Source organism: Erpetoichthys calabaricus, chromosome 4 (genome assembly GCF_900747795.2).
Source record: "Erpetoichthys calabaricus chromosome 4, fErpCal1.3, whole genome shotgun sequence".
Lineage (NCBI taxonomy): Eukaryota > Metazoa > Chordata > Cladistia > Polypteriformes > Polypteridae > Erpetoichthys > Erpetoichthys calabaricus.
In genome coordinates this window covers 260,770,651-260,784,497 of record NC_041397.2, presented here as the reverse complement: position 1 = coordinate 260,784,497, position 13,847 = coordinate 260,770,651, and the positions used below count along the sequence as shown (strand labels likewise).

At 37.7% G+C, this 13,847-nt stretch overlaps 1 protein-coding gene across 1 annotated transcript in view; it reads left to right on the top strand.

The window, feature by feature from the left end:
- timmdc1 (translocase of inner mitochondrial membrane domain containing 1) overlaps window positions 1-2,524 on the top strand; it is a 54,066-nt gene extending 51,542 nt beyond the window's left edge. Inside the window, exon 9 of the mRNA XM_051926289.1 lies at window positions 1,320-2,524. The gene's annotated coding sequence lies outside the window, so the exon portion shown is untranslated. The remainder of the gene's footprint in view (window positions 1-1,319) is intronic.
- The last annotated feature ends 11,323 nt before the right edge of the window (window positions 2,525-13,847 follow it).

Sequence of the window (13,847 nt, the reverse complement as noted above, 5' to 3'; positions counted from 1 at the left end):
GCTACTTTAGGAGGCTGGCTTTAAATTCTTTTCGGTTCACTGTCTCTGTGGTGTTACCACATTTTTCCCATTTCTGTGTCATTTTTTTGTGGGTGTTATTGTTTTTCTTTCACAAATAAAAGGACATGCCATTTTGGCTAACTGGCGACTGTAATTTGGCCCCATTTGGATGCGTTGCATGGGTTTATACTCTATAAAATGCTTCCGTTTAAACCGTCCATGAATACCATACACAGCCTAACAGATTCTGGCATGAAGTGACAGCTGTCAGCCTGCTTCTTTAACATACTTTTAACGTACTTTTAGCTCATGGCCTCAATTATGGTGCACTGATCTGAATAATGCCTGTAAGAGGAATTGCGTTAAAAAGCAGCCGCTCATTCCGCCAAAGCTTATTCCTTGGCTACTTCCAGCCAAGTGCCAGAATCATTACCAGGGTCAGTCTTTATCTGGTCTACTTTGGTCCATTTTTTCATTGTTTTCTGTTTGTTGAAAGCAGGAGTTAAAGCACTCACAGTGACAATCATTTAAACATTTGTCTCAAATTTGCATATTCTTTAACATAAAAGCAGAAAACAATACTATTTTATATGAATTAAATGCCTCAGTGGAGGATTTAATAAATGATGAAAAGTGACACCTTAAAAAAGTTGTTTTTTTCTCACTGATAACTGTCTCGGTTTGAGCACCACTGTAAGTAGTCATAGTAAACAGCCTGCTCATCACTTCTTCACTCTGATCCCACTGCAGGTCCTTGCTCATAAATCACACATTGGTGCCCCTTGTTGGAGTGATTTAAACTTTAAATTCTTTTTCCATTAGTTGCTAGCCCAGTACCCTTTCCATTTTTTTAAAGACATTTCCGCCATCTCTGTGTTCACGTATGTCTCATGCTTGCCTCTTTTATTCAGTTAAGGAGGTGCACTGAAGATGCAATGCGACCCACTAGCGTTCTTTCTCTCTCTTGCTTGCTCTCTCGGTCTTACTGTTTGTAGCCCAATGACATGACCCTCAGAGAAAGTGACCCAACAGAAAATGTCTCAGTAGTCTCCATGGCCAGTCCAAACCTGTGGTCAGAGATTATGCAGCTGCATTAGAAACAGTTCTAGCCAGGTCAGCATCATACACACACTCTGTCGCAATAGAGATGCCAGTCATCCTAATGTGTATGTTGTGTAAATAAAACTATAAGGTGACATTTTATTATATTTGTTTGCTTTTTTTCCTCATGTTTAGCAATGTATATTTAAGTGTAAATTTTGATCTATCTTTGTAATACCTTGCATTCTTAACTAATACCTTTTACTTTTGTTTTAAAGGCAGCAAAAGCAGAATAACAATGAATTCAATGGACCCGCAGTTACATTTTTCAAATTTTTCGGCCAGAGCAAAAGATAAGAATGTCTCTTATGTGGGAGCAACAACAAATGACGCCTATGCCATATTACTCATACTTTTTGTGCTGATATGCTACGCTGTTATTACTTTCTTTTTACTTTTTGACAATGTCTTTGACAATGAAAATAATGAAGCACTACAAATATACAGTGACTGCTTTGATGAAACAAAATTCAACAAAAACATAGATGGGCAACAGAACTCAAGTGAGCAGCCTGCCTTTCTTGTAAACACACATGTTGATGAATCAAGTAGTGAATGCCAGTTTACCTCGGGGCAAAACAACAAAGAGATCCCTCGAGAAAATGAATTTAGGAGCCATCACTGTATATGCACAGTATCAAGTATTACTTTGGAGAAGATGGACTCATAAAAGCAATTCCCAGCTGCACATTACAACAACACTTTGACAGCATAAGGAGCTCCAGGGTGTACCAACAGCAAAACATTTTCAAATCATCATTTAAGAAGAGGAACACCAGTTACTCTGACCATTCTTCAAGCTCGGGTTATCAGTTCTAAAGCAACTCTGCTGAAGATCATCAAAAGATTTGTGCGGTGTGTACTTCATGTAGAAGAGCAATAAAAATTATAAATACATCCGTCTATCCATCCAGTTTGTGGGCATTTAAGTACCTTTAAGTGTGGCAAGAAGGCCAAGAAGTCAGCTTATCTTTCCAAAAGTAGATACTGTACATTCCCAGAGGTTAATACTGAGTTATATGTCATTGATATATCCTGAAGTATTTGTCCAGTTCACTTCCAACTGAGTCTTGCTCATCACAAGTGTAAAGCACTTCAAGTGACCCCTTAACAGCAAGAGACAGTTGTGTCCACTGTAATGATGAAAAGAGGTCACATATACCTTCCATCATTATAGGGTCAATTGGGGTGATATCTCAGTCCAAACCTCTAGAGAGCCATTACTTCAGAAGAATGTTTTGCTGATAAAATAATAAGAGGCCTGTTGAGAAGGTATGCTATCATGATGATATGATCACATTTTGCAGTTCTGAAATTACTTTTTTGTTATTATTTTCACATTGTATCATTTTTGTCATTATTTTAAATTTGTCATTTCATAGCCATTTTGCTGTGGGTTCTGTTGTGGGCACCGACATTTTCTGTATTCTGTTTATAGTACTGATGTTCACTGCCAGTCACATAAGAGTGGTGTTTGACATTAGGAGGGCATGAAGTGTGATGTGTTCACTCTGCCATTAGGTAAGATATTGGCATACACACTCTAGTATCCAAGCTTTTGATCACTATTAATAAAGTATCTATCTATCTATCTATCTTTCTATCTATAACAAAACCAGTCACTTTTGACTGTAGTGATAGCTTAGGATTTTAAGTTAATGTTAGAATTTTTTAACCATGGTTTTTTAATTCTGTTTTGATATTTGACCCTTTCATTTCTTGCATTAATTTTTGGTATTTGTTCTCAGATGATCCCTCCTGGTTTTCCTAAAATAAAGACTTTATTTCCCAGGCGTTTTCTGTTACAAAGTTAAACTGACATTTCTACCTGGTCCTAATGCATAAATTGGAAAAAAATATATTTAGTAAATGGATGGATGGTTACCATTGACATTCTAAATGGTACATTGCATTCTGTTGTGTTTAATCCAAAGCAACAGTGGAAGATAAAAATGGAGCCTTTTGTGCTATAAAAGTTTACAGTATTATGACTCTCTTTATATCAGTGTTAAATGTTAATTAAAAGAAAAAGTCAATCTTTACATAGAGGACAGTCAGATGTGTGATCAGTACTGACCAGTTTTATGAAGGCCTGAACTTTTAAATTTCTGAATATTGTGGATGCCTGCTCTCACAGTCATGGTTGGATGCTTTCCCACTTACAACGTATGAATTCTCCTACTCCGCCTACCCAACAATCTGTGCAGTGGCATTAAAGCCTGTAATGGTATGATATGTATTGCATTTATCACAAGTTCTGGACCAGTTGACATATCATTGTGGGTGTTTGTATAGTATTGTATGCCACAACTCTCGACTGAACTTGGGGGCAAATGTTGTTGCCTCTTTGTTATACGGGGTTCAGACAAACATCGCCTATAAAATTCTAGGACACTCTGTTCTTAGCTGGCACACCTCTAGGTGCACAAGCTTGAAATAGACCAAATAAGTCAGATAAAGCATCATTTAATGGATGAAAAAGGAGTTTAAAATGTGTGTATGATCAGAATGGGCTCCCTTCTAGGTGACTGAGCAACTGGATGGCATGGACAGCCATGTTATAAAAGAACATCTAATGACATGTCAGCTGTTTGCTCATTGTTTTGTCAAAGTTTAAATATTGATTTAGTTGCTACTCCTGCTGTTGTTTGGTTTGAAGGTCATGCAGCTCTATGTCTGTGAAATCACTTAGAAATTGAATTGGCCTTTGTTGAGAACTGGTAAATCTGTATTGTCTCTTTCAAATCTTTTTTACTGTTTTTAGTTTATAAGAGTTTTATATTTGGAAGTTTAATTTTTGAACTTTAATTTCATATATTGGTTTAAGTTCTTAATTCTTTTTTGTTTTATTTCTAACCGCACATCCTCATATTAAAAGATGCAGCCAGCAGATAAGGAGATGCAGTGAGATTCTTGCCTCTTTGTTTGGGACCACCCTCCTGAAACAAGCCAATAAACTACAATGCAGTGCTTTCACCTGCTTTGTCCGAGATTTAACAAATGAACTGGTGCTCCTAGAAAGTTTAGTATTCAATATTCATTTTGTCCCAGCTAGTTTTCTGTCTTTGTGTTTTGACCCTGGTTATTTAGTGAGTTTTCCTTAGTGAAAAACCTTTGCAGTTCAATACTGACTACCATCCTGGTTAAGCCCTTAAAGTGACATTTAGTTGCGGAGTTTATTTCTCAGTCTTTGAGAACAAGAAACATTTTTATTATGTTTCTATAGTAAATGTACACTTCCCGGTCACAATCATAAAACAGTGCCAGTAGAAACCTTGGGACAGTTAGTTTGTGATAGAAAGTAGGCAGCCAGCTGAGATAAGAAGATGTGCAATGGGCATCTTCATCGTTGGATACACTGCTTGTCTAAAATGAGAGCTTTTTTTGTTTCATGGGTGTCTGCAGTGGGGAAGGCGCCCTGCCACATGCCAAATGATATTTTTGTAAGTATTATTCTCTTTATATTAATGGATTTGTACTATTAATTATATTGTGTTTGCAACTTTTACTTTGCACTTCAGGCTTTTAGTACATTACTGTAGACCAGTCCTTTGCTATTTGCAATCATTCTGTCTAAAAGTTATTATGTTATTTTTGCATCCAAGTTCACTATCTACACCAAAACCTGTTATTCTGAATCTGCATCCAAAAAAAATTCAATTTGTGCAAGTGCAAGCAAAAGTGTTGTATTGCCTGCACATTCAGAAAAGACAAGGAGCACGCCACAGGCAGATGTGTATCAGCGGTGTATTTTGTGCTCTCACCATTTCAAAGTGTTGTCATTTTGATTTTTTGCTATTTTTTTGCCCTATTATTACAAATGTTTACAAAGGAAGTGGACAAGAAGAGTGTAATTGCCCCTCCACCATCCCTTCATCCTCCAACCCGCTGAATCCAAACACAGGGTCACGGGGGTCTGCTGGAGCCAATCCCAGCCAACACAGGGCACAAGGCAGGAACCAATCCCAGGCAGGGTGCCAACCCACCGCAGGACACACACAAACACACCCACACACCAAGCACACACTAGGGCCAATTTAGAATCGCCAATCCACCTAACCTGCATGTCTTTGGACTGTAGGAGGAAACCCATGCAGACACGGGGAGAACATGCAAACTCCATGCAGGGAGGACCCGGGAAGCGAACCCAGGTCTCCCAACTGCGAGGCAGCAGCGCTACCCACTGCGCCACTGTGCCGCCCTCCCTTCCTCCTGCCACCCAAATATAGTTCAGTTTTTCAGGCAGCAGTAATCATTTTTTTAAAGATATTATTTTAATAAGCATTATATCTGTTCATTATGTGTTTTAGATGTTCATTTATATCACAGTATATTTCTGTTCCAGTGTAGAAGAAATTGGTTTCTGAATATGAACGAAATTGTACTGCAACTATACATACACACTATTGAATCTGTGAAGTATTAAAGAAGTAGGTCATTGGTGTTTTAGATTATTTACATTATTCAGAAATACTTGGTGGACTGTAATACAGCTGTTTCTGTTTATGTGCATATTTTATTAGCCTGGTCAATATTTGGCTTCTGAAGACACTGAACTTTCTCCAAGTTAATCCAGGCATAATAAAAGAACAACTAAAGTCTTCAGTTGTTTTTACCCACTATTTGTCTTGTAAATAATAGACTCTGGACTTGCTAAAGTACATCAGTTTTTTTTTGATATTCTGCAAGTCATTCTTATTGCTATAACATTACCAGTTACAATTTGCAGGGTGGAAAACTTATGAAAATGTGAAAACTTGGCTCAGAACAAGTTTGTTATATGTATGTTCATAGGAATGGACTGTTAAAGTTATTAATATGTTCAGACAATACAAGTGCCAACTACATCTGTTCAAGCAACAGTGATTTAACTGTCATGTAATCCAGGCCACCACATCAAGACTCCCACCTCTCTACCTCAACTTAAGACACAGTACAAAGGTAGCTGAAAACCACACCTCCACTCTCATGTCATTGGTTAGGGCCCAGGTGTGCTAACTCTCGACTCTAATTGGCTTTTGCTGAAATCGTCAGCCTAGGAGTTCACATACTTTACCAGCATACACCTGTGAATGTTTGAGTGATATATTCAATATGTACAAGATCAATAATATGTGCATTAATATGTAAACTTATTGAAACTTATATAGGAGAGGAATGAAGATCAGTAGGAACAAAACAGAATACATGTGTGTGAATGAGCGGGAGGTCAGTGGAATGGTGAGGATGTAGGGAGTAGAGTTGGCGAAGGTGGATGAGTTTAAATACTTGGGATCCACAGAGTAATGGGGATTGTGGAAGAGAGGTGAAAAAGAGAGTGCAGGCAGGGTGGAATGGGTGGAGAAGAGTGTCAGAAGTGATTTGTGACAGACGGATATCAGCAAGAGTGAAAGGGAAGGTCTACAAGACAGTAGTGAGACCAGCTATGTTACATGGGTTGGAGACGGTGGCACTGACCAGAAAGCAGGAGACAAAGCTGGAGGTAGCAGAGTTAAAGATGTTAAGATTTGCACTGGGTATGATGAGGATGGATAGGATTAGAAATGAGCACATTTGAGGGTCAGCTCAAGTTGGACGGTTGGGAGACAAAGTCAGAGAGGCGAGATTGCGTTGGTTTGAACATGTGCAGAGGAGAGATGCTGGGTATATTGGGAGAAGGATGCTAAGGATAGAGCTGCCAGGGAAGAGGAAAAGAGGAAGGCCTAAGCGAAGGTTTATGGATCTGGTGAGAGAGGACATGCAAATGATGGGTGTAACAGAGCAAGATGCAGAAGACAGGAAGATATGGAAGAAGATGATCCGCTGTGGCAACCCCTAACAGGAGCAGCCAAAAGAAGAAGAAGAATTGTAACTTAAATGAAGATCAGACCATATTATGAGACCAATTTATACATAAATGTTGCTATTTCAAAAGGATTTGCATACTTTTTCTTGCCACTGTTTCACTGAAACACAAGCAGGTAATGTGGTTTGCTCAGGGACTCACAGCAAGTCAGACATTTAAATTAACCAGGTGTCTTTTTGGTTACAGCATTCTGAATTAGCCACTACACAACACTGGCAAATATTTATGATAAAAGTGGTAATTTTTCAAATATAGGCATTGACAATTCAACAATTCAGAAGTTTCCCATACTAATGCAGTGTCTTTTAGGAAAGCTTAATTTCCTAATGACCCTTCTCATTTTCTGTAATATAAATTCTACTTAAAACTTTATGAAGGCCTAGAATTCTGCAATGCAGAGTAAAATGAAATTGATAGATGGAACTTTATTTGTCCCCACAGGGAAATTTGGCTTTCCACAGAAGCTATTTAAATAAAAAAGATAAATATACTGCATAAACAGACACCTTAGAACGACTGATAAGGAAGAAAATTATAAAGAAAAAAAACTGATAAAAGAGGTAATTTGTTCCTTCAGCATTTAGACTGTTTCATAGTAAAAAAAACAGGTCAACAAAAACAGGAAAGGACTCTACCTGTATTTTAAACATGTTTTCCATTTTCATGAGACTTCCTGTATATTTTTTCTCACTTATTGTCTGATTTCTTTTCATCTAATTGTAACACATTTAACCAAATGGGCTTCTCACAAATTTTACTTTGACCTTACGATTGCAGTAATTGAGAGACTTTAAATTGGTAACCTCACATTGTACAAGGGAATAAGGTAAGTCAATCATTGATGACATAATGATTTAAAATAAAAGCAGAGTGTCACTTATTTGTTTGCTGCCTCACTTTAAATTCAAATTATATCTTTCCATTTACTCTAGTCACTACAGAGAGCAGCCAGCTCCTAGACCAAGGAAGACATTTCAATTTTTTTAACTCCTTCTCGTCACTGTCTCACCATAGTGTTTTATATGTGATTTTACAAATAAACATATCTGAACCATACATGCCACTACAGAAACAAATCAACCCAAATGTAAACTGCCTCTTCTAACCACCTTGACTAGCCAGTTCTGATGTAATTGGAGAAATGCTCTTCATTTACTGTATTGTACAGTAGGTGTTAAACCTGGAAATTACTGCAGACAATAGTAAAGAAAAGCTCCTTCAATTGGCTGGACAGATCCGTCAGCTCTGAGGTTGCCAGCTGCATTGTTGTCATATACCCTGTAGAGAAATGTCAGGAACTGAATCAGCACACTTGCCTTAACATAGTAGTGCCATGCATGAGAGTAAGACCAAATGTAAGAAAAGTCTTTCAGCCATCAGAAAGCATTCCCAGCATTCAGCAGGTAAAACCCTCCACTACTTAGTCAAATATTGATGTTGCAGCTTAAAACCTGGTGGTGATGTTTCAAATACATTTTCACTAAAGATAATAACATTCTCAATTGCCAGCCTTTGCTGTGTTAGTGTGAAGTTTGTGTGCTCTCCTGCATGTATGGCTTTACTTTGGGTATTCTGGTTTCCTCCCATGTCCCTGTGACATTCATGTGGTCAAACAAAAACCCATAAATTCTGACAAACTCCAAGCATCGATTATGCAAGAATGGGCTGCCATCCATCAGGATTTGGCCCAGAAGTTGATTGACCGCATGCCAGGGTGAATTTCAGAGATCTTGAAAAAGAAGGGCCAACACTGCAAATATTGACTCTTTACATAAACTTAATGTAACTGTCAATAAAAGCCTTTGAAACTTATGAAATGCTTGTAATTATACTTCAGTATACCATAGAAACATCTGACAAAAAGCTGTAAAAACACTGAATCAGCAAACTTTGTGAAAATTAATATTTGTGTCATTTCAAAACCTTTGGCCATGGCTGTATTTTCCTCTGTTACTGAGATAAGAGCTGGAGGTTACTTTCTCTGAAAGGGCTCAACCCTAGTAAAAAAAAAACAGTATGGAATGGTCACTACAGTACAGTTTAGTGATACCGCAGGAAATCACTCAATGGAAGATTTTACAATACAATATTGCTGATTGTGCTAGGCAATAAAATATAGTTAAGTGTATTAACTTCTATCCATTCATTATCCAACCCACTATACCCTAACTACAGGGTCACAGGGTCTGCTGGAGCCAATCCCAGTCAACACAGGGTGCTTGCCCTCCGCAGGGCGTGTATTAACTTGTATAATATACTGTATACAATAATAGAGTGGCTTAATGTCTCTGTGAATATAAGTGTGTCATTTGTGTTCTATCCTCTCTTAATCATCCATGATATGCTCTGGTGTGGCAAACAAGCTGTCAGCTATTGTAAGAGCCAGTCTTAGAATGTTTAATGTTAATGCTAAAATGCACTAAAGTGTTTGCTTAATTTGTTTAGAATGGGAGTTTCTTATAGCTGCACAGAATGGACGATTTTGTTTGAACTCTCCAGCCACCTTGTAATGGAACTGCAATAATATAATTTTAGTTAATCTTTAGCTAGCTAGAAACTGCTCGATTAGTAATGATGGCATACAGGTGGCTTCTGACCCTTCATGTTTCACATCAGCATGTTTGATGTATGAACATACGACTGCATGTTATATAGAGAACTTATCCGAGAAACTCAAAGAAATACAATAAGACATAAAATTCTTGAACAGAAACAACTTCTGTAAGAACTTTTCTTTTGTATTATCATTTTTTCGTTTTCTTTTTGTGTAAACTGTTTTGCTTTACATTTCTACTAAAACTTTTAAAACAAAGACACTTGAACTGTGGAATTATTTGCATGCATACATGTCCATGTGTCGCATTCATTACTTTAACCCCATTAGAAAGAAAAAGCTGTGGAATTTTGTAAACCAGACGAACACAACTACAGCTACCTTCACTTATAAATTTCTTTGAGTGTGATATGTTGTGGACAAGAGGGGGTACCCCAGCTCCCCAAACCAACCCAAACAGGCACAGACACAGGTTAAAAGGCAAGGAGTCTTTTATTTTGGGAAAAACTTCTCTTGTAAGGGTTTCCCACCACCTCAGCCACACATATAGCAAGCACAACACACTCTTTGTCTTTTTCTCTCTCTGTCTCTCACTGCCTCCTTCGCTCCTCTCACAAGTTTTGTCGTTTTCCTCCTCCTTCCAACTCAGACTCTTTGATGTGAGGCAGGCAGCTCCTATTATTTTAAATGCTCCTGAAGTGCACACGTGGTCTGTCAGCACTTCTGAGTGAGGCAGAAACCCCATGATATAGGGACTCTGCAATCCTCCAGCTCCCCCTAGCGGCCCTCACAGGAACCAACAGGGTTGTCCTCCAGGACTACAATACCCAGCATGCTCTGTGGGCACCCCTGTCTGAGGGAAATAAAGCCCTGTATAAGTCATCCTCCCTGTCCTTCCATCCTGAGGGCATCCTGGCTGGGTAAGGACGCTGGCTATCCTTCACAAATCACTAGGCCTGGTCCCATGACCAAATAGAGCAGACTGCAAAAATCCCAGCTAAACTGAACTATTTTTATGGCAGGTACAATTTGACATTGGCCAAAATGTTTCTGAAGACTTTAGGGATACTGTAAATATCTGACCAGAAACAATAAGCCTGGAGCCTGGAAAAAGACAGACATATTACAGCTTATTTGAAGAAAGGTGATTTTTTTTTTGGAAGTTATCATTATACATAGATTTCAGCATTCAGGAGGGATGTCTCAGAAGCCCCTTGTCCTACATTTTTGTACCATTGCTAGGATGTAGTCATCCAGGAGCTCTTCACAATACAAAAAAACACATAGTTTTTTAACAAAAATAATCTTAAATTGTGAACATTAATTTAGACTTTTCAAAGACACACATACAGACACCTTTCTAAAATCAGTGTTATGAACTTTGTAGAATCAGAATCTGAACTTAACTCGATACAATTAAAATGCTAAGGTGCACAAGGGTGCAATAATTTTTTGCTAATTCATTGTGCAACAGTCCTATCCATCAAATCAGTATTGTTTATGTGTTTAATATTAGGTAAAGTTTCTCTTTGATTTGATTTTTGAATCATTTGATATTGAAGTTTTGACAGTTAGGCTGAAAATATCTGTGAAGAAATCGGACTTATTATCTTAGAAATCTGGACCAAAATTTATAAATTTGGCGGCAAAAATGGCTATAGTGAAATGTCAAGTTGAAAATCTCATAAAAATAACGAAGAGGACACAAATTACAGTACTGCTGATTTTCTGAGATACATGTCCTTATGTCACTGAACCTGCATAATGTATTGATACGTGCAGGGCCGTCCTGGCAATACCACTCACATGGGATCAGAAGAGACACCAACAAGCGATCCTTACAGAGCCATGTTAGAGTCACCAATCAACTTCTCGTTTTCATCTTTGGAATGTCAGCAGAAGCCAAAGTGCCAGGATTAAAATCAGGACAGATACAGAAAAATATGCAACTCCATACAGGCATTGACCAAGCCAGGATTTGAATCCAATCAGTAAGCTGGTGCTAACTGCTGCCCATCGTGAGAAACAAGTCAGCATACAAAGTGTTGGGGCTTTGATGGTTTGGCTTTACACCAAATTTGTTTGTTCTCCTACTGATTTTTTCATGTTCACCTTGACCAAATATTTTTTTCTATTCTCATTATTATGATTTAGAACATTTTATATCTTTTTTTCCAAAATATGATCTATCTATTTCATGAACTTTGCTTTTTTAATGCTACATTCTTTCAAGAAAATGATTGCGTTACCTTTAATATGGAGATTAGCCTGATATGTAAGACTGGATTCAGATCTCGGCATGGGTGTTGTCTGTTTATAGTTTGCACTGCTGTGCCTTTACCCTTGTTTGAACTTAATTTTTTAAGTTTTTAAGTTGTTTTATTAATTTTTAATTATTTTTCAAGGTTTTATGTTATTTCTGTTAGATGTGTTCATTATTTGTTATTTGTATATTGTAACTTTAAATGTGCTCCCATTCCATGTGTTCTGTGGATGGAGCTCTAGCAGATGGGACCACCATGACATCACTGCTGCTGGATATGTAAGTCAGCCAGAAAGAAGACGCCAGCAGTGGCATATAAAGTTTGTAAGGGGTATTGTAAGTATTGCCATTTCTAAGGATTTTCTGGTTATTGTGGCTTATTTGCTTTCTTTTTGATTTTCAGCCTTTGGATTGTGTATTGGGGACTTATTTGCTTTGGACTGTATTTTAGTCAAATCTCTTTTCCTCTATAATATTTTGGTAGGTTTTTCCATTCTGTTAGTACATCTTCATTTTTATAAGGACTTTGTTGTCATTTTTTTGCAAGCCAGGGGCATATGGGCATTTTGGTCATTTTCTGGGCTTGTCTTTGTATTTTGAAGTTTTAAACAAAATTTTATTATGTAACATGAGTGGTCAGAGTAGGATAGGACTTCTTGGGTGTTTTTGTAATTTTATTTTGGTAATTAAATGGTTGTATACCACGCCTTGGTATTGGGTATCTTCTTATATAATATGCTACAGTGGCTGTCTGTTTGTCTGTCCAGGAATTTAAATCACCTGTAGCTAACAAACCATTTGACCTATTGACCTGAAATTTAGTACACATATACTACGTGACATCTACTATTCGCTTGCGGGGTGATGATTGACCTCCAAGGTTATTCCTCTTTTTATTTTTATTTTATTGTAGAATCAACTATCGGCAGCGGCCAGCAGGGCAGCTGTGCGGCACATGTGTACGGGTGCAGTTCTCATCCCTACCACCTTTGCCATCTCTTCCCCTACCTCTTCATATCTTAAATCATTCTTGAGGCAGATTGAAGACTTAAGTGCCAGCTTAAGTGAAAAATTAAAGAAAACATACTAAGTAATTGCAACACAAACACTGACTTAATCAATTTTAAAGTGAAAAGAAGAGAAGAAGTGGGCCGCTAGGGTGGAGAAAAGAAGAGCTGCTCAGGAAGCAGCAAGTGTATCAACCTCTGAGCAAACGAATGCTAAACGTACAGAGAAAGAGGATAAAAATATAATAATAATAATACATTTTATTTATATAGCACCTTTCCCATGCTCAAGGCACTCAAGGATGAAAACTATAAATGCTCAAGTCAAGTGTCACTGCATGTTATCATGCAGTGCGCCATTACTGGTACCCATATAATATAACAATATAATATTTATCCAGTGTTATTTTGATTGCATCAGATAGTTCCTTTACATTGAAGCTCATGTTTGAAGTAAAGTAGATGACCTGGCCTCACATCCCAGCGTGACTTTGTGCCATTACTACCAGCATAGGCTCCAGCTGCAAATGACTGAGGCAGGAAAGAGGTGTTCCTCAAAATCACTGCAGTACATCATTTTCAAGGAATTGTTTATGATCACAGGCTTATAAGAGAAATAAAGCAAATACGCACAAGCAGCTAATCTTTCTTTTGTGACTTTCCAAGAACTTTCTTCACTCTTTGTGGAGAAAGTTCATTTCTGATGAGACGCAAACACCTTTATTGACTTGCTTCAATGAAGCCAGCAAAAGAATTCATTTAGTGAAAGGGTGAAACAAAGAGTGACTGATCATTAGTAAACAATACAAAGCCACATAAATTAAACAGCATTATGAAAAGACTCTGTTTTAGGCTGCACTCCTATTTACTTTGTAAACCACATTGTGATGGTGCGCTGATAATAACAGTATATCTGAAATCCCCTCCTTTATAGGCAAAAAAGTGCAGACCATTTTTTTATTTTACTTAATCATTGTGGCCTTTGCTTACAAAATTAAGTCATTTTCTTTTAAGCTTTCAGCAAATTTAAACAATAAGATCACTGGCCCAGCAGTGAAGTGTGCCACATGTGTCTGT